This window comes from Liolophura sinensis, chromosome 9 (genome assembly GCF_032854445.1).
Source record: "Liolophura sinensis isolate JHLJ2023 chromosome 9, CUHK_Ljap_v2, whole genome shotgun sequence".
In the NCBI taxonomy this organism is placed as follows: Eukaryota; Metazoa; Mollusca; class Polyplacophora; order Chitonida; family Chitonidae; genus Liolophura; species Liolophura sinensis.
This window is the reverse complement of record NC_088303.1, coordinates 31,841,869-31,862,587: the sequence shown is the minus strand read 5'-3', so window position 1 is coordinate 31,862,587 and position 20,719 is coordinate 31,841,869.

Genomic DNA, 20,719 nt, shown 5'->3' with positions numbered 1-20,719 from the left:
TTTAGGAGTTAATATTTAAACACATACATTAACATCGATGTAAATGTACTCCTGCAACACCACGACAATAAGAATCTCAGAAAAAAATTAACTGTAGCAACAGAAAAATATATGTATATCGCAAAATACTGTACTTTAACTATAAACTGAAGTATACCTTCCCATGACGTCATATAACTGCACAAAAGTAGGCCTACGTCCGTGTATGTGCTTGTCGCATTGTTGTCAGAAAGGCTAATGCGCCGCTGTGGACATCGTAGATGATGTTGGACGTCGTGAACATGATTAAAATTTAGATAGGGATAATGTTTACAGACTTCCGTGATTGACAGGCTGGAAAGAGTTTTACGAGTTTTCCATTGCTGACGTCAGAAGTGCTGCCATCTTGAATTTGATATATGCAGATGTGACGATGTGTCCGTGCGTTACACTTGTCCATTTCCGGAGTTACCTTGGTAACCAAATTGTTATTCTCCCGTTTTATACTATATAGACACGTATTTTAGGACACAATTACAAGTGCTTTGCATATACGATTTTAATTCTTTGTTCATGCATAGATGCTTGGGTAACCCCGTGTCACATCAAGCATCATTTCACATCCCTTGCTCACCATGACAACCTGATAACCAGTTTTATACACTGCATGGAAATATGTACATCTTCCTGATTAGAACTAAAATTCACATTATTGTACATCTGAAAAAGCACATAGTTTTAACATATTTTTTTTAATAATACATGAATGTATGCATCAAAATCCATGAAGTGCATAGGCCCTACTTTCCCTGAGTGTTTCTCATTAAAATGACACAAATACTTCAAATGAATAGGTGTTCACGTAAATATTATCTTCACCTAAACTCATGTTAGAGACTGGGTTCTATATAGCTGTAAGCGCTTGTCCACACGATGGTCAGTAGGACCTGCTATGTCTGTCAGGTGTTTTTGTTTCCTAGACTCTATCCGATATGAGTCAATATCCGCAGTTCTCACGGAATTGCTGGAAATGACATAACATATTCATATATGGCTCTGGCGGTTAAGGCCCTGACCAAATTAATGAGTGAGGCCGCTTCGGTGGCTAAATGCTTACAGGGTTAGTCTGGAAATTCAAAGACCCCTGGATCATACACGGGTAGGGTCATAACAAAGACTTTCAAACTGGTACTCAGTGCCGCCTCGCTTGTCGCACAGCACTGAGAGGTTAAAGCAAGAAAATTGATTGGTTGGCCCGGTGTCAGTGTAATATGATTGTGTGTGGTGTCACGGCTGGTGTTTTCGGCACGATATTTCAGTGCTAGCAGTACTTTGGCTGCTTGCCAGAAGAAGAAACAGTATATGTACCCAGCAGGGCGCAATGACTCGGGAGCATCTCTCCAATGCGGTCACTGTGAATTCAAGTTCAACTCATGCTGGCTTGATCTCCGGCCGTAAGTGGATAGGTGTGACAGCAACGTGCGGATGGTTGTGGGTTCCCCTTGGCTCTGCCCGCTTTCCTTCTATCAAAATGCTGGCTGCAGTCGTATAAGAGAAATATTCTCAGTATGGCGTAAAACACCAATGAAATAAATAAGGAAATCAGATAAGTGAAAAATTCTTCAATACAGCATGAAACATAATCAAATACGTAAAATATACAAAAAAATCTCGAATAATTTTTCCATACTAAAATTCACTGAATGTAAATACATCTCTATCCCCAAACTGTAATCTGGTTCCGAGCTGAATATCGCCAATCGATCAACCAAATATTCAATCAACATATCTAAATGTAGAGTTCAGTGAAAACATTTTTATTAAGTATGAACACAGCAGATAGAAACAGATGGAAGAGTGTTTACAAGAGTGTATACACATGCACGGTGATTCAAATGCGGCTTTCGATTCCCTTTACCCATAAATCAGATTGGTAGCCTCCGTGGCCGAGTGGTGTAGCAAACAAGGACGGCGCAATGACCAAGAAGCTCCTACCAATGCGGTCGCTGTGAATTCAAGTCCAGCTCATACTTGGCTTCCTCTCCCTCCGTAAATGTAAATGTAATATAAATACATCTCTACCCAACAAACTGGGATTTTGTTCTGAGCTGAATATCGCCAATCAATGAACCAACAAATCAATCTGTTTATCTATATATACAGCTGGCAGAAAGAAAAATTACCACAGACAGTCATTTCTTGACAGCAACATAACGAGTTTATTTGTAAAGGATAAAGAAAGTACAACGAAACCTTAGGTATAGTGTATATATATCTGTGTGGTCAGATGCTGAGTACTCCTGAATGTTGTGCATCCCAGGGCCAGTGACGATTGTACACGAATCCGGCTCGTTATCAACCCGAAAGGGTTTCCTATGTCGGAAAAATGTTCTACAGTGCACACGGCGTTATTCGAAAAACCAACCATACAAGTTCGTCTTAAAGCCGCAATATCCCAGTGCCAGCTTTTTATCTGTATCGAAACGAATAGAAAGGTGCAAAGTTTAGTAATAGTATTGATTTGTTTTTTGCAGAAGAAATTTAGCATGGTGACAAGCTGGTATGGTCAGCGGCTGGTTAATGGGAAGGGTATGGACTGTGAAAATAAATTACTAGCTCGAAAAATGTACAATCCTTAAAAATGTTTTTCGAGAAGAGGTTAATTATTTAGAAAAGTAATTTTTGTGCTCTAAACTGTGAAATTTTGATGAAGATTGTGGCTATCGAAAGTTTGCCTGTTGAAGCAGACACCCTTCCCAGTAAACGGCCAATGGCTTAAGGGTCCCAGCGTGAACCATACAGGACGTTAGTACCCTGCTCGGTACAAACCACGCCCCTGTAGGTCACTTGGTAGCACCAATAAGCCACCTCCCGAAGACGGCCGCGTGCTGGACCCAGACGCTGTACATCGATGTTGATGCCTTGTCTTGGGTCCAGCAGCACATCAACCCGGATGTCCTGGGACCGGACTCCCAGAAACTCCGGGTTCCCATGCGTGTCGACCCTGGACGACCAGGCCAGTGCTGACGCCGGAATCTTCAGCGTCTGGAACGTGGCCGCCAGGACGAGCCGGATCGCCTCAAACGTCCTGGCCACTGGCCCCAACAGAATTTGGTGCAGTCGCTCCCTGCGTGAGTTTACCTTAAAACAGAAAAAAATATTGCAAAATAACAAAATATGCCTTTACCCTCGATCAGCGAATTATTTTTGTATTGACTAAACATGTATAACCCGTGTATAAAAGCAAAGTGTATATATTGTTATCCATTAAACCATTCAATTATATGACAATTACAAATATGTCATTTTGCAAGTAATTTTGCTATATGTTTTTATGTTTAAAATATATCACAGCTTTTCATGTCATTTATTTCAAATATGCAAAGCGGGATTTAAACTAATGGAATCTAATCTGCAACCACTAACTGTTTTGGATGCCATGTAGTTGTTTGCATGTGGTTGTATACCACAATGGGGTACAATATATACTATACTGAGACTCAACTTATTTCTTACATGATTGATAAATATTTTCCCATCGATGGCAGGTGGTCTGGGCAACAAAGCCCTGCAGAAGTTACTGTTGTTGTTGTTCCAACATGGACCTGCAAGATATAGACAACCCAGTTAAAAGATTTGTGAATTAAATATATGTGAATTTAACTAAAACAGTAGCCAATGAATATTATTGTATGCCTACATTTCTAAAACGACGTTAATGGATGCCAATACAGTCAAATCTAAAAGATGCTTATGATGCGTGAAGTCGCCAAGAAGAACTTACGTTTTCTTGGCAGCACTTCTAGCCACTCGGAGATGCGCTTTCCTGGAACAGAAAATATACATGTAGGGCTAAGTGTATGATAAAGCTCTGATCTCTCACTAGCATATAAATAGCTATACATTTGGTAAGCTTTCCTAGACAGATTTAATTGAACAAAACAAAATCACAAGACACGTATGACAATTTATTTCCGGTTTTACTTTGTTACTTTAGAAATACATGTTTTGAGACACTTCCTTGGCTCAGGGGATTAAAATCCCTGATTTTCTGAGACTGTCAGTCTTCTGAGCAATTAGGTTGGAGGTTCAAATCCAGTTATTTCCACTTATAGCATGCTGTTTAGAGCTTAAGCTTTACAACATGCCTGGAGAAGGGCAGTACTCCGGGCAAATCCGTTTCCACCACACATAAACCCGAAAGCCGCCATATGATGAAAAATTCATCAGTGCGGTGTTCAAAAACAATTAAACAAGAAAAATTGCCACTTACGTTTGCCTCTCTTTCCTCGAAGTGATAGTACTTTTGAATATCTTCTTCGTAATGTTTTTTCTGAAAAAGAAATCAGATAAATGTAAATTTCTTAACATCTTTAACTCAATTTAACAAAGGGTATACAGGGGTAGCTAATTATGAATACATAATGGACATGGACACTAATCCTTTAAAACAATTCCAAAAGCAATGTGATGGGAGGAACCTAACAGAGCCCGGGGAAAATCTTGGCTAACCGGAAGTTGCTGTCAGACCTTCTCACGCACCACGGGAAAGGAGTGTGGTTCATGCTTACTCTCAAATACCCTTGCAACATTATTTCAGAAATATATATGCAATGCATGTGTATTAAAAACCGTTTTTCCTTCCGAAGTATACCTTTTCCCTGTTTCAGCTGCAGAAAAGCATACAGATACCAAGCCAGGGTCAACATGGCGAATGCTGGATCAAAATAACCTGTAATAAAGAAAGGCAGACAACTTCAAAATTTATGCCTCTTTTTGCTGACATTAAATCGGATTCTTTCTTATTTTCATGATGTATTATGTATAACATTTATTTCTGTTTGAATATATTTTTTAAATTCTGTATAGCTGTATGTGTTAAATTAATTGATTTCTTTTCTTCTGATTCTTGAAATGACTTTTTCATGAATTTCATAAATTTCAGATGTGTTTTCAGAAAACAATATAGATAAAGTCTGGAAGATTCTATTAACAAAAAGTTCAGGCGATGCAAGATAAATACTGCATGCCTTACCTTGTATACTTGTAAGGCTGCACAATGGCGCCCACCACGCTGGTACAGTAGGGTTCTTTATTCTGAGAACAACCAGAAGTTTTGTGAAGAGAGATTCAAAAATCCCTTCCTGGTAGCACCTATATTAGGACAAAAACAAAATAAAGTACTGAGAAAGCTTATGTTAAATAAAAGGATACATGAAAAGGTACTATTAAACGAAGAGTATGGTTTGAAGGAAACTAAAGAAAGATAAGTCAAATAAGTATTTTGCATTTCTTAATGACCCCTGTATTTTATGCATATTTTCCGTCAGTAGTCGGGAATATTCGGAAAGGACGTCATAGATGAACATACTGGGAACGACAAGCTTGGTAAAACCACTCCCCCAAGTTGGGCTCTCTCCCTGACCCCCAACAAATTTGTTCCGGTGTCACTTTTGATGTCATCACAACTTAATTAATTTTCGGATTGACCACTGAGCTTGAGGAAAACTGTAGCTTTCATTTTTGTGTCCCCCGTCCAAATAAAAAGCTAAGAAGCTTATTTTTTGTAATTTTATAGGCCAGGCCACATTATATACTGGTAATTTAGAAATACAAACCAAGCGTTTCATGGATCATTTCAGCTGATATGATTTCAGACAACACTGTCATTCTTAATCTTTGTTTTTTAGTTATTTATTTGATTGGGCGTTGCTTAACGTTATATTCAAGAATTTTTAACTTAAACCGGATTGCGATAAGGTTGATGGGTGAAGGAAATAGGACCACTGACCTTTGGCAAGCTACTGACGAACTTTCCCACATGTGACAGTCGATTCTTTGGCTCTTGTCGCGTAAGATTTTGAATTATCATATCCTCACGATGTCTGAAGTGGCGTGTTTAACTTTTAAAGTTTGAGCTTGAATCTTTGAAGATGAACTGAAGGAGATCGTATCATGTCTTTAGCAAAATGTAAGACATTGGCGTTAAAGACAAGTTGATCAACCCATGTGGCACAAATTATGTCCGACCCGACCAACATTCAAAGATGAATGAAATTGCTATGGTTTGTTCGTATAGATGCCATGGTTGGTGAAGATAACTTCTATGAGAAGCAGGTAATACTTGAATTATGTACTTACTCATTATTAAGAAAGATAAGGGTTGAGTCTGCGACCCACTTCAAACCAATAAGTAACAAAAGTATCGGCAATGCTCTGACGATCTTCATCCTTGACGGAATACTGGTACGTTAACATCAACTCTGGAATTTTGTGATTGTTACGTCACTATGGTAAGACGTCATAGTTTCCCGTGACGTCATATAGCTTCACAAAAGTACGCTCGTCTATATGCTTGTCGCCTTGCCGTCAGAAAGGCTGATGCTGCGCTGTGGACATCGTAGATGATGTTGGACGTTGTGAACATGATTAAAATTTAGATAGAGATAATGTTTACAGACTCCCGTGATTGACAACTTATGTCCATGATGGAGATGTGATGTTTGTAATTGGAGCCGTGGGACTTGCCAGTAATGACCGAAAATGTATTATATTGGTGCAGGGTTACCCATAGAGAATTTAGGTTGGTCGGTAAGTCTTGAGGTAAGTTATTACAGTGGCCGGTCGATCTGTCTGCCCCTCCGTCCATTTGTCAGTCAGTCGGTTGGATGGGCTATATTTTGCGTTTTACATGCTATGTATCTCCTTTCTTGTCAATAAATGTTATGGGAGACTCGAGGAAAAGCCACACAGGCGGTCCAAATGACAGTAGAACGCTTCGTTTTCTTCTATGTCGTTGCAGTGCGTGTGTACTATACTATATATTTATGTATACGTGTATGTACTATATATTTGTTTTTTGAGCACACGTACACCAATAATTAGGACGTAATAAAGGAAAGAACAAGTGAGTTCACAACTTCGGAGCGTCTTGGTACAGGCTGGAAGGAGTTTTACGAGTTTTCCATTGCTGACGTCAGAAGTGCTGCCATCTTGAATTTGATATATGCAGATATGACGATGTATCCGTGCGTTACAGTTGTCTATTTCTGGAGTTACCATGCTAACCAAATTGCTATTTTCCCCTTTTATGCTATATAGACATGTATTTCAGGATACAATTACAAGTGCTTTGCATATACTCTTTTAATCTTTGGTGCATGCATAGATGCATGGGTAACCCCGTGTCACATTTCACATCACTCGTCATCTATGCTCACCACGATAACCTGATAGCTAGTTTTATACACTGCATGGAAATATGTACATCTTCCTGATCAGAACTCAAATTCACATAATTGTACATCTGAAAAAGCACATAGTTTTATCTTCAATATTTAATAATACATCAGTGTATCCATCAAAATCCATGAAGTGCATGCTTTCCCTGAGTGTTTCTCATTAAAATGACACAAATACTTCAAATGAATAGGTGTTCACGAAATATTATCTGCACCTAAACTCATGTTAGAGACTGGGTTGTATATAGCTGTGAGCGCTTGTCCACACGATGGTCAGTAGGACCTGCTATGTCTGTCAGGTGTTTTTGTTTCCTAGACTCTATCCGATATGAGTCAATATCCGCAGTTCTCACGGAATTGCTGGAAATGACATAACATATTATATATGGCTCTGGCGGTTAAGGCCCTGACCAAATTAATGAGTGAGGCCGCTTCGGTGGCTAAATGCTTACAGGGTTAGTCTGGAAATTCAAAGACCCCTGGATCATACACGGGTAGGGTCATAACAAAGACTTTCAAACTGGTACTCAGTGCCGCCTCGCTTGTCGCACAGCACTGAGAGGTTAAAGCAAGAAAATTGACCCGATTGACCCGACCCAATGCGGTCGCTGTGAATTCAAGTCCAACTGTTGCTGGCTTGATCTCCGGCCGTAAGTGGATAGGTGTAACAGCAACGTGCGGATGGTTGTGGGTTCCCCTTGGCTCTGCCCGCTTTCCTTCTATCAAAATGCTGGCTGCAGTCGTATACGAGAAATATTCCTCAGTATGGCGTAAAACACCAATGAAATAAATAAAGAAATCAGATAAGTGAAAAATTCTTCAATACAGCATGAAACATAATCAAATACGTAAAATATACAAAAAAATCTCGAATAATTTTTCCATACTAAAATTCTCTGAATGTAAATACATCTCTATCCCCAAACTGTAATTTGGTTCCGAGCTGAATATCGCCAATCGATCAACCAAATATTCAATCAATCTATCTAAATGTAGAGTTCAGTCAAAAACATTTTTATTAAGTATGAACACAGCAGATAGAAACAGATGGAAGAGTGTTTACTAGTAAGAGTGTATACACATGCACGGTGATTCAAATGCGGCTTTCGATTTCCTTTGCCCATAAATCAGATTGGTAGCCTCCGTGGCCGAGTGGTGTAGCAAACAAGGACGGCGCAATGACCAAGAAGCTCCTACCAATGCGTCGCTGTGAGTTCAAGTCCAGCTCATGCTTGGCTTCCTCTCCCTCCGTAAATGTAAATGTAATATAAATACATCTCTACCCAACAAACTGGGATTTTGTTCTGAGCTGAATATCGCCAATCAATGAACCAACAAATCAATCTGTTTATCTATATATACAGCTGGCAGAAAGAAAAATTACCACAGACAGTCATTTCTTGACAGCAACATAACGAGTTTATTTGTAAAGGATAAAGAAAGTACAACGAAACCTTAGGTAAAGTGCATATATATCTGTGTGGTCAAATGCTGAGTACTCCTGAATGTTGTGCATCCCAGGGCCAGTGACGATTGTACACGAATCCGGCTCGTTATCAACCCGAAAGGGTTTCCTATGTCGGAAAAATGTTCTACAGTGCACACGGCGTTATTCGAAAAACCAACCATACAAGTTCGTCTTAAAGCCGCAATATCCCAGTGCCAGCTTTTTATCTGTATCGAAACGAATAGAAAGGTGCAAAGTTTAGTAATAGTATTGATTTGTTTTTTGCAGAAGAAATTTAGCATGGTGACAAGCTGGTATGGTCAGCGGCTGGTTAATGGGAAGGGTATGGACTGTGAAAATAAATTACTAGCTCGAAAAATGTACAATCCTTACAAATGTTTATCGAGAAGAGGTTAATTATTTAGAAAAGTAATTTTTGTGCTCTAAACTGTGAAATTTTGCTGGAGATTGTGGCTATCGAAAGTTTGCCTGTTGAAGCAGACACCCTTCCCAGTAAACGGCCAATGGCTTAAGGGTCCCAGCGTGAACCATACAGGACGTAAGTACCCTGCTCGGTACAAACCACGCCCCTGTAGGTCACTTGGTAGCACCAATAAGCCACCTCCCGAAGACGGCCGCGTGCTGGACCCAGACGCTGTACATCGATGTTGATGCCTTGTCTTGGGTCCAGCAGCACATCAACCCGGATGTCCTGGGACCGGACTCCCAGAAACTCCGGGTTCCCATGCGTGTCGACCCTGGACGACCAGGCCAGTGCTGACGCCGGAATCTTCAGCGTCTGGAACGTGGCCGCCAGGACGAGCCGGATCGCCTCAAACGTCCTGGCCACTGGCCCCAACAGAATTTGGTGCAGTCGCTCCCTGCGTGAGTTTACCTTAAAACAGAAAAAAATATTGCAAAATAACAAAATATGCCTTTACCCTCGATCAGCGAATTATTTTTGTATTGACTAAACATGTATAACCCGTGTATAAAAGCAAATTGTATATATTGTTATCCATTAAACCATTCAATTATATGACAATTACAAATATGTCATTTTGCAAGTAATTTTGCTATATATTTTTATGTTTAAAATATATCACAGCTTTTCATGTCATTTATTTCAAATATGCAAAGCGGGATTTAAACTAATGGAATCTAATCTGCAACCACTAACTGTTTTGGATGCCATGTAATTGTTTGCATGTGGTTGTATACCACAATGGGGTACAATATATACTACAACTATATAGACTCAACTTATTTCTTACATGATTGATAAATATTTTCCCATCGATGGCAGGTGGTCTGGGCAACAAAGCCCTGCAGAAGTTACTGTTGTTGTTGTTCCAACATGGACCTGCAAGATATAGACAACCTAGTTAAAAGATTTGTGAATTAAATATATGTGAATTTAACTAAAACAGTAGCCAATGAATATTATTGTATGCCTACATTTCTAAAACGACGTTAATGGATGCCAATACAGTCAAATCTAAAAGATGCTTATGATGCGTGAAGTCGCCAAGAAGAACTTACGTTTTCTTGGCAGCACTTCTAGCCACTCGGAGATGCGCTTTCCTGGAACAGAAAATATACATGTAGGGCTAGGTGTATGATAAAGCTCTGATCTGTCACTAGCATATAAATAGCTATACATTTGGTAAGCTTTCCTAGACAGATTTAATTGAACAAAACAAAATCACAAGACACATATGACAATTTATTTCCGGTTTTACTTTGTTACTTTAGAAATACATGTTTTGAGACACTTCCTTGGCTCAGGGGATTAAAATCCCTGATTTTCTGAGACTGTCAGTCTTCTGAGCAATTAGGTTGGAGGTTCAAATCCAGTTATTTCCACTTATAGCATGCTGTTTAGAGCTTAAGCTTTACAACATGCCTGGAGAAGGGCAGTACTCCGGGCAAATCCGTTTCCACCACACATAAACCCGAAAGCCGCCATATGATGAAAAATTCATCAGTGCGGTGTTCAAAAACAATTAAACAAGAAAAATTGCCACTTACGTTTGCCTCTCTTTCCTCGAAGTGATAGTACTTTTGAATATCTTCTTCGTAATGTTTTTTCTGAAAAAGAAATCAGATAAATGTAAATTTCTTAACATCTTTAACTCAATTTAACAAAGGGTATACAGGGGTAGCTAATTATGAATACATAATGGACATGGACACTAATCCTTTAAAACAATTCCAAAAGCAATGTGATGGGAGGAACCTAACAGAGCCCGGGGAAAATCTTGGCTAACCGGAAGTTGCTGTCAGACCTTCTCACGCACCACGGGAAAGGAGTGTGGTTCATGCTTACTCTCAAATACCCTTGCAACCATATTTCAGAAATATATATGCAATGCATGTGTATTAAAAACCGTTTTTCCTTCCAAAATATACCTTTTCCCTGTTTCAGCTGCAGAAAAGCATATAGATACCAAGCCAGGGTCAACATGGCGAATGCTGGATCAAAATAACCTGTAATAAAGAAAGGCAGACAACTTCAAAATTTATGCCTCTTTTTGCTGACATTAAATCGGATTCTTTCTTATTTTCATGATGTATTATGTATAACATTTATTTCTGTTTGAATATATTTTTTAAATTCTGTATAGCTGTATGTGTTAAATTAATTGATTTCTTTTCTACTGATTCTTGAAATGACTTTTTCATGAATTTCATAAATTTCAGATGTGTTTTCAGAAAACAATATAGATAAAGTCTGGAAGATTCTATTAACAAAAAGTTCAGGCGATGCAAGATAAATACTGCATGCCTTACCTTGTATACTTGTAAGGCTGCACAATGGCGCCCACCACGCTGGTACAGTAGGGTTCTTTATTCTGAGAACAACCAGAAGTTTTGTAAAGAGAGATTCAAAAATCCCTTCCTGGTAGCACCTATATTAGGACAAAAACAAAATAAAGTACTGAGAAAGCTTATGTTAAATAAAAGGATACATGAAAAGGTACTATTAAACGAAGAGTATGGTTTGAAGGAAACTAAAGAAAGATAAGTCAAAAAAGTATTTTGCATTTCTTAATGACCCCTGTATTTTATGCATATTTTCCGTCAGTAGTCGGGAATATTCGGAAAGGACGTCATCGATGAACATACTGGGAACGACAAGCTTGGTAAAACCACTCCCCCAAGTTGGGCTCTCTCCCTGACCCCCAACAAATTTGTTCCGGTGTCACTTTTGATGTCATCACAACTTAATTAATTTTCGGATTGACCACTGAGCTTGAGGAAAACTGTAGCTTTCATTTTTGTGTCCCCCCTCCAAATAAAAAGCTAAGAAGCTTATTTTTTGTAATTTTATAGGCCAGGCCACATTATATACTGGTAATTTAGAAATACAAACCAAGCGTTTCATGGATCATTTCAGCTGATATGATTTCAGACAACACTGTCATTCTTAATCTTTGTTTTATAGTTATTTATTTGATTGGGCGTTGCTTAACGTTATATTCAAGAATTTTTAACTTAAACCGGATTGCGATAAGGTTGATGGGTGAAGGAAATAGGACCACTGACCTTTGGCAAGCTACTGACGAACTTTCCCACATGTGACAGTCGATTCTTTGGCTCTTGTCGCGTTAGATTTTGAATTATCATATCCTCACGATGTCTGAAGTGGCGTGTTTAACTTTTAAAGTTTGAGCTTGAATCTTTGAGGATGAACTGAAGGAGATCGTATCATGTCTTTAGCAAAATGTAAGACATTGGCGTTAAAGACAAGTTGATCAACCCATATGGCACAAATTATGTCCGACCCGACCAACATTCAAAGATGAATGAAATTGCTACGGTTTGTTCGTATAGATGCCATGGTTAGTGAAGATAACTTCTATGAGAAGCAGGTAATACTTGAATTATGTACTTACTCATTATTAAGAAAGATAAGGGTTGTGTCTGCGACCCACTTCAAACCAATAAGTAACAAAAGTATCGGCAATGCTCTGACGATCTTCATCCTTGACGGAATACTGGTACGTTAACATCAACTCTGGAATTTTGTGATTGTTACGTCACTATGGTAAGACGTCATAGTTTCCCGTGACGTCATATAGCTTCACAAAAGTACGCTCGTCTATATGCTTGTCGCCTTGCCGTCAGAAAGGCTGATGCTGCGCTGTGGACATCGTAGATGATGTTGGACGTTGTGAACATGATTAAAATTTAGATAGAGATAATGTTTACAGACTCCCGTGATTGACAACTTATGTCCATGATGGAGATGTGATGTTTGTAATTGGAGCCGTGGGACTTGCCAGTAATGACCGAAAATGTATTATATTGGTGCAGGGTTACCCATAGAGAATTTAGGTTGGTCGGTAAGTCTTGAGGTAAGTTATTACAGTGGCCGGTCGGGAGTATCTCTCCAATGCGGTCGCTGTGAATTCAAGTCCAACTCATGCTGGCTTGATCTCCGGCTGTAAGTGGATAGGGGTGACAGCAACGTGCGGATGGTTGTGGGTTCCCCTTGGCTCTGCCCGCTTTCCTTCTATCAAAATGCTGGCTGCAGTCGTATAAGAGAAATATTCTCAGTATGGCGTAAAACACCAATGAAATAAATAAAGAAATCAGATAAGTGAAAAATTCTTCAATACAGCATGAAACATAATCAAATACGTAAAATATACAAAAAAATCTCGAATAATTTTTCCATACTAAAATTCACTGAATGTAAATACATCTCTATCCCCAAACTGTAATCTGGTTCCGAGCTGAATATCGCCAATCGATCAACCAAATATTCAATCAATCTATCTAAATGTAGAGTTCAGTGAAAACATTTTTATTAAGTATGAACACAGCAGATAGAAACAGATGGAAGAGTGTTTACTAGTAAGAGTGTATAAACATGCACGGTGATTCAAACGCGGCTTTCGATTCCCTTTACCCATAAATCAGATTGGTAGCCTCCGTGGCCGAGTGGTGTAGCAAACAAGGACGGCGCAATGACCAAGAAGCTCCTACCAATGCGGTCGCTGTGAATTCAAGTCCAGCTCATACTTGGCTTCCTCTCCCTCAGTAAATGTAAATGTAAAATAAATACATCTCTACCCAACAAACTGGGATTTTGTTCTGAGCTGAATATCGCCAATCAATGAACCAACAAATCAATCTGTTTATCTATATATACAGCTGGCAGAAAGAAAAATTACCACAGACAGTCATTTCTTGACAGCAACATAACGAGTTTATTTGTAAAGGATAAAGAAAGTACAACGAAACCTTAGGTATAGTGCATATATATCTGTGTGGTCAGATGCTGAGTACTCCTGAATGTTGTGCATCCCAGGGCCAGTGACGATTGTACACGAATCCGGCTCGTTATCAACCCGAAAGGGTTTCCTATGTCGGAAAAATGTTCTACAGTGCACACGGCGTTATTCGAAAAACCAACCATACAAGTTCGTCTTAAAGCCGCAATATCCCAGTGCCAGCTTTTTATCTGTATCGAAACGAATAGAAAGGTGCAAAGTTTAGTAATAGTATTGATTTGTTTTTTGCAGAAGAAATTTAGCATGGTGACAAGCTGGTATGGTCAGCGGCTGGTTAATGGGAAGGGTATAGACTGTGAAAATAAATTACTAGCTCGAAAAATGTACAATCCTTAAAAATGTTTTTCGAGAAGAGGTTAATTATTTAGAAAGGTAATTTTTGGGCTTTAAACTGTGAAATTTTGCTGAAGATTGTGGCTATCGAAAGTTTGCCTGTTGAAGCAGACACCCTTCCCAGTAAACGGCCAATGGCTTAAGGGTCCCAGCGTGAACCATACAGGACGTTAGTACCCTGCTCGGTACAAACCACGCCCCTGTAGGTCACTTGGTAGCACCAATAAGCCACCTCCCGAAGACGGCCGCGTGCTGGACCCAGACGCTGTACATCGATGTTGATGCCTTGTCTTGGGTCCAGCAGCACATCAACCCGGATGTCCTGGGACCGGACTCCCAGAAACTCCGGGTTCCCATGCGTGTCGACCCTGGACGACCAGGCCAGTGCTGACGCCGGAATCTTCAGCGTCTGGAACGTGGCCGCCAGGACGAGCCGGATGGCCTCAAGCGTCCTGGCCACTGGCCCCAACAGAATTTGGTGCAGTCGCTCCCTGCGTGAGTTTACCTTAAAACAGAAAAAAATATTGCAAAATAACAAAATATGCCTTTACCGTCGATCAGCGAATTATTTTTGTATTGACTAAACATGTATAACCCGTGTATAAAAGCAAATTGTATATATTGTTATCCATTAAACCATTCAATTATATGACAATTACAAATATGTCATTTTGCAAGTAATTTTGCTATATGTTTTTATGTTTAAAATATATCACAGCTTTTCATGTCATTTATTTCAAATATGCAAAGCGGGATTTAAACTAATGGAATCTAATCTGCAACCACTAACTGTTTTGGATGCCATGTAGCTGTTTGCATGTGGTTGTATACCACAATGGGGTACAATATATACTACACTGAGACTCAACTTATTTCTTACATGATTGATAAATATTTTCCCATCGATGGCAGGTGGTCTGGGCAACAAAGCCCTGCAGAAGTTACTGTTGTTGTTGTTCCAACATGGACCTGCAAGATATAGACAACCTAGTTAAAAGATCTGTGAATTAAATATATGTGAATTTAACTAAAACAGTAGCCAATGAATATAATTGTATGCCTACATTTCTAAAACGACGTTAATGGATGCCAATACAGTCAAATCTAAAAGATGCTTATGATGCGTGAAGTCGCCAAGAAGAACTTACGTTTTCTTGGCAGCACTTCTAGCCACTCGGAGATGCGCTTTCCTGGAATAAATAATATATAACATATAAATAGCTATAAATTTGGTAAGCTTTCCTAGACAGATTTAATTGAACAAAACAAAATCACAAGACACGTATGACAATTTATTTCCGGTTTTACTTTGTTACTTTAGAAATACATGTTTTGAGACACTTCCTTGGCTCAGGGGATTAAAATCCCTGATTTTCTGAGGCTGTCAGTCTGCTGGGCAATTAGGTTGGAGGTTCAAATCCAGTTATTTCCACTTATAGCATGCTGTTTAGAGCTTAAGCTTTACAACATGCCTGGAGAAGGGCAGTTCTCTGGGCACATCCGTTTCCACCACACATAAACCCGAAAGCCGCCATATAATGAAAAATTCATCAGTGCGGTGTTCAAAAACAATTAAACAAGAAAAATTGCCACTTACGTTTGCCTTTCTTTCCTCGAAGTGATAGTACTTTTGAATATTTTCTTCGTAATGTATTTTCTGAAAATGAAATCAGATAAATGTGCCTTTTGTAATATCTTTAACTCAATTTAACAAAGGGTATACAGGGGTAGCTAATTATGAATACATAATGGACATGGACACTAATCCTTTAAGACAATTCCAAAATCATTGTGATGGGAGGAACCTAACAGAGCCCGAGGGAAAATCTTGGCTAACCGGAAGTTGCTGTCAGACCTTCTCACGCACCACGGGAAAGGAGTGTGGTTCATGTTTACTCTCAAATACCCTTGGAACCATATGGCAGAAATATATATGCAATGCATGTGTATGAAAAAACGTTTTTCCTTCCGAAGTATACCTTTTCCCTGTTTCAGCTGCAGAAAAGCATACAGATACCAAGCCAGGGTCAACATGGCGAATGCTGGATCAAAATAACCTGTAATAAAGAAAGGCAGACAATTTCAAAATTTATGCCTCTTTTTGCTGACATTAAATCGGATTCTTTCTTATTTTCATGATGTATTATGTATAACATTTATTTCTGTTTGAATATATTTTTTAAATTCTGTATAGCTGTATGTGTTAAATTAATTGATTTCTTTTCTTCTGATTCTTTAAATGACATGAAATCATTTTCATAAATTTCAGATTTGTTTTCAGACAACAATATAGATAAAGTCTGGAAGTTTCTATTAACAAAAAATTCAGAATATGCAAGATAAATACTGCATGCCTTACCTTGTATACTTGTAAGGCTGCACAATGGCGCCCACCACGCTGGTACAGTAGGGTTCTTTATTCTGAGGAGAACCAGAAGTTTTTTGAAAAGAGATTCAAAAGTCCCCTCCTGATAACACCTATTGGGATAGAAACAAAATATAGTTCTCAGAAAACTTTGGTTAACGGATCCATGAAAAGGTACTATTAAACGAAGAGTACGGTTTTAATAAAATTGAAGAAAGATATGTTCAAAAAAATAATATTGTGCATTTCATAATATATATCCGCTCTGTTTAATGAATATTTTCCGTCAGTGGATGAACATATTGGGAACGCGGGGCTAGCTCAGCACCCCCAATTTGGAGTCGCCCTCCAGCAAATTTGTTCTGACGGCTATCACCATTGACGTCACCATAGTAGGGTATTTAATATTTGGATTGACCACTGGGGACTGAGAAAAGTTGAGTTTAAAGCCATTATTATGCCCCAAAGAAGGTAGCCGAAAATCATTTCTGCACTTTTCTATGTTAGGTCACAGCTTATACTACGCATTAAGAAATGAAACAAGTGTTTCCTGCACCTTTTAAGTTGATTAAAGTAAATAGGATTACTTATATGACATAAATTCACATAATACTGCATGTCATTCATATTCTTTATTTATCGATTTACTTATTTTATGATTGATTGTTACTTAACGTAATATTCAAACATTTTAGCTTAAACCAGATGGAGGCAAGATTAATGAATAAAGGAAATTGGACAATTGTCCTTTGGCCAGTAACTGGCGAACTTTAACCTTGGTATCTTTGGGTTTTGTGGTGTTCGATATTGATCACATCATATCCCCGCGATGTCTGAATGGCGGTCTTAAGTTGAACTTTACTTAACTTCTTGATTTGAGCTTGAAGCGGTGAGAACGAGCTGAAGGAGATTGTACCTCTAAATGTCAAATTCCTATCCTAAGATTAGCAAAAGATAAGACTTGAACGTTTTAATCAAGTTCATCAAAGCCGGTGTCACAAAGCATGTCCAACTTAAGCAAAATTCAAAGATGAATGGAACTGCTACAGTTTGTTATATGGAAGATAACTTCTATTAGAACCATGTAATGCTTGAATTATGTACTTACTCATTATTAAGAAAGATAAGGGTTGTATCTGCGACCCACTTCAAACCAATAAGTAACAAAAGTATCGGCAATGCTCTGACGATCTTCATTCTTGGCGGGATACTTGAACATCAGTATCAACTCTGGAATTGTGCGATTGTTACGTCACTATGGTAAGACGTCATAGTTAGCCCGTGACGTCAACAAAAGCACATTCCTGTATATGGTGGTTGCCTTGCTGTCAGAAAGGCTGATGCTCCCACTATAGACATCGTACATCGCGAACATGATTAAATAAAGGTAATGATTGCAGACCCGTCATGACACAGCCTGTATCCACGAAGCAGAAATGCTGTTCACAAAACTGGCCATGAGACTTGACAATGATGGCCAAAAGAATATTAATTTGCTGCAGGGTTACCTATAGAGTAGTTTGTGCTCGTGGCAACTAATGTTAATTGTGGCGTCCTGGAGATGTCACAGTCTTGCTTTTACAAAGATGCAGTTTGTATGTGACGTAAAAATGATTTGACGGTCTTATGCAGACTGTAAACTGTGAATATTACAGAACTTGTTTTTTGTGGATAGGTTGATCAGTCAGTCAGCCCCTCTGTCTACCTGTCTATCACTGTAGAGGCCGCTAAGTCGGTTGGACAGACTACATTTTAAATTTAAACTTGTTGGGAATGTGAAGTCCTTGAAAAGATTGCCATCACGTGATATGCAAGTAACAAGCCGTGAGAGGCGCCAGGTCAAGCATAAGCTTTGGCTGACCTCTACCATGGGTAAAGGAAACACACTGCTATCGACCAGCATTGTCGGCATGTAAGGGTTTTATATGCATGTATAATTTTGGAGAAAGTGCATGTACGTATGCTTTGGGGTTTACATCGTACTTAACAAGTTTTCGGTCATATGACGACGAGTAATCATTAGGTGTGTGTAGATATACCGTTTCTACTTTTGGCAGTGCGAGTTTATGTCAGCAAAGATCTGCCGCCACTGAAATACCATACCGAAGACACCCACTTAGTCACATTATACAGACACCGAGTCAACCAGTCGATTATGTTTCCTTGCTTTAGCCTCTCATGCAGTTCTAACCACTGAGTGCTGAGTGTCAAGCGAGGCAACAACAATTACCATTTTTGTATGACCCGATCTCGGATTGCAAAAGAATATTAATTTGCTGCAGGGTTACCTATAGAGTAGTTTGTGCTCGTGGCAACTGATGTTAATTGTGGCGCCCTGGAGATGTCACAGTCTTGCCTTTACAAAAATGCAGTTTGTATGTGACGTAAAAATGATTTGACGGTCTTCTGTAGAATGTAAAATGTGAATATTACAGAACTTGTTTTTTTGTTGATAAGTTGATCGGTCAGTCAGCCCCCCCCCCCCCCATCCAACGTCGACCTGTCCATCACTGTAGAGGCCGGTAGGTTGGTTGGACAGACTACATTTTAAATTTAAACTTCTTGGGAATGTGAAGTCCTTGAAAACACTGCTGTGACAGGCGTCAGGTCAAGCATAAGCTTTGGCTGACCTCTACCATGGGTAAAGGAAACTCACTGCTATCAGCCAGCATTGTCGGCATGTAAGGGTTTTATATGCATGTATAATCTTGGAGAAAGTGCATATATGTATGCTTTGGGGTTTACATCGTACTTAACAAGTTTTCGGTCATATGACGACAAGTAATCATTAGGTGTGTGTAGATATACCGTTTCTACTTTTGGCAGAGCGAGTTTATGTCACCAAAGATCTGCCGCCACTGAAATACCATACCGAAGACACCCACTTAGTCACATTATACAGACACCGAGTCAACCAGTCAATTATGTTTCCTTGCTTTGGCCTCTCATGTAACTCTAACCACTGAGTGCTGAGTGTCAAGGGAGATAACAACAATTACCATTTTTGTATGACCCGACCTCGGATTGATTGCGGGTCTTCCGACTTCGAGGTGGACGCTCTAGCCATTAGGCCACCAACTGAAGTATTTTAGGGGTATCACTTCTCTCGAGCTGGCTATTCCTGATCTCCTACCTCACAGCATGTACTATCTGTATATTGTCTCTTTGCGTTGTGACGTACAAATTCACTGGAGGCGGCGTTGTCACGTCGGCCACTTTGTGTCAATTAGGACTCGAGGAATGGATTCTTATGCTTTACCATGGCAGTGGCAAACACGTCTGATGTGTATGTGTGCCTTGTGAATGAGCCTCGAGGGTAACCAGCATTCAGTGTAACTGCTGCACGTGGTTGCTCTGTGTTGCCATGCGTTCCGCCCGCCACTTTACCATGGCAGTGACAAACAGGTCTGATGTGTATGTGTGCCTTGTGAATGAGCCTCGAGGATAACCAACATTCAGTGTAACTGCTGCACGTGGTTGCTCTGTGTTGCCATGCGTTCCGCCCGCCACTTTTCCATGGCAGTGACAAACAGGTCTGATGTGTATGTGTGCCTTGTGAATGAGCCTCGAGGATAACCAGCATTCAGTGTAACTGCTGCACGTGGTTGCTCTGTGTTGCCATGCGTTCCGCCCGTCACTTTACCATGGCAGTGACAAACAGGTCTGATGTGTATGTGTGCCTTGTGAATGAGCCTCGAGGATAACCAGCATTCAGTGTAACTGCTGCACGTGGTTGCTCTGTGTTGCCATGCGTTCCGCCCGCCACTTTACTATGGCGGTCAAGAACAGGTCTTCTGTGTCATCCCTTCCATCGAATAGCTTTATAGCTGCCTTTTTACTTCCAAACACAAGCCAACCGTTTATACCGTTACCCTTCTCACACCTGTCCCCTTTGAAGTTTGCCAGAGAGCTATACACACGTATTTGAAGGCGGTTAGCATTATGGTAAGAGGAAACCGGGCAGAGTACGGGGAAAATCCGCACGGTGCTGAAAGACCTTCTCAAGAGGCGATGTTCGACTGGAGAGGAAGCCAGCAGGAGCTGGACGAAC